The following is a 2,106-nucleotide window of genomic DNA, read 5'->3' as shown; positions in this document are numbered from 1 at the left end:
TTTTTGCCATTTCTTTTTTGGCGTAGACGGTGTAGTGAACTATTCGGTTTTTCAAGATTGCTTTAATATTTGTTTTTTAACTATTTTTTAATTATTAATTATGACAGAAGTAAAAGAAGTGGATGTGGCGTGGCCTCTATTCCGAGGACATCCGTTTTACTGATTGCAAATTTACAATCGAAAAGATAAAGTTATTTTACAATTTCTTTCTTTCCATTTTAGAAAAAAATGTTTTTACCTTAAACAAATGACAAATTAAATATGTTTCTATAATTTTTTCCCACTCCTCCTCTAATCTATGTTAAATGGTGATATGTGTCATATTTAATGAAACTAATAATATTTTAATACACTTGTCACGATATAAAATGGATAACGGATAAATAAAAATAAAATATAGAAAATAGTTAATTTCTCTAATCATTATATTTTTCTTTCTTTCTCTTTCTTTCAAGTTAATAGTCACATAAATGTAGTGAGGAACAATCCTTTATGGCAAAACTCAATGTAAATATATGTTACAAATTTGAAAGATTAAACAATATCATAATATATGATAAGTATTATAAAAGCTCAAAAGCAACTTATATTAAATTTACAAGAATTAAAAAATTTACAATTTGAAAAAATCAAGTTCTCATTTAAGTAAATATTAGAAGAATTAATTGAATGCTTCAACATTTTCCTGTAGTAACTATCTTTCATTTATTGAAATTATAAAGTAATGATAAAAACATCAAGTGTAGGACGAAATACATACAAGGTAAAATACAACAGTAATAAACTATATACTAAAATATTAGGTTGAACAGGTTGATTATTACAAGTTGGTATCCGAGCCTCGGTTTGAGGGATTCAGGCTAGCACTAGGTGCATATGTTCTCAAAATGAGGACTAGAGGATGTCTTTTATAAAAAAAATTATAAAAACTTTTCACAAAACTAAAAGGTTGCGATTCATGCAATCAATCGGAGCTCAATTAAGTGATTTACATAATACCCCTACATGTTGTTATGCTATATTTTTTTATAGTATGGTAAGTATGATATAAGTTAGAGTAAGGATCTGCTCATGATTGCATGCTAGGACACATGCTTAGAGATATGTCATTTATGCATGTTATGTGAGCTATTAGAGATTCACGATAACGTTTACGCTAATGATATTTCAGGTATTTGTAACGACCCAAAACTCATTTGGTCAACGATTTTAGCTTTTCATTACTCGAATAATTATTGAAGTGAATGATTCTACATTCATGATGTTAAAATGGAATAAATTAAATAAAAATAGTATTATTTAATATCCAAGAGAATTAATCAATTATTAAGAGAAATATTGTAACAACCGGTAAAAATTGGTCAGAGTTCGGCGGTCAACCCACCGCGAACGGCTATGTGTTAAGGACCAATTGTGTGTAAAATTATGTCATTATATATATATATATATATATATATATATATATATATATATATATATATATATATATATATATATATAGGGAAAAGTTCAATAGAAAACCATTATTAATCAAGGAACCAAGGAACCAATTCAAAGCGTCGAAATTTATAACGAGCAACAACAAAATGAAGGGTTGTAGACTTTTACAATAGACGCGTATGCACCGGATTATAACAAAACCCACTTCCTTTTTTTCGTTTAAAATTTTTTTAGCCCGTGTTTTTTAATTATCGAAAAAAACCGACTCTACCGTTGTTCACGATTTGTCGTCCTTTTCCCAAAGAGATCAATGACGATATACAAAAAACGAACTTTTTTTTTTCGAAAAAAACTCACTTCATTTTTCTTTGTTGAAAAGTTAAGGTCTATTTTTTTATAAAAAAAAGAAATTAATAAATATATCAAAATTAATGTTTTTTTGTACTTGTTAAACATAGATTCACATAAAAAACAAAAAAAAAACGATATTTCAGTTCAGATTCACATTGTAAACCTATTCAGATTCATATTCTGAACCTGCTCATATTCACATTGTAAACTTTTTCAGATTAATGGCATCCATAATAGTAAGTTAGATTCACAATGTGAATCTGAACGAGCTTTTTCACATTGTGAATGTTAAAAATTGAAATATTTACAGTTTAA

The sequence above is a fragment of the Lactuca serriola genome, chromosome 5, assembly GCF_051521515.1.
Source record: "Lactuca serriola cultivar US96UC23 chromosome 5, Lser_US96UC23_V15, whole genome shotgun sequence".
Classification (NCBI taxonomy): Eukaryota; Viridiplantae; Streptophyta; class Magnoliopsida; order Asterales; family Asteraceae; genus Lactuca; species Lactuca serriola.
The sequence above is the reverse complement of the archived record's forward strand: the minus strand, read 5'-3'. Positions refer to the sequence as shown.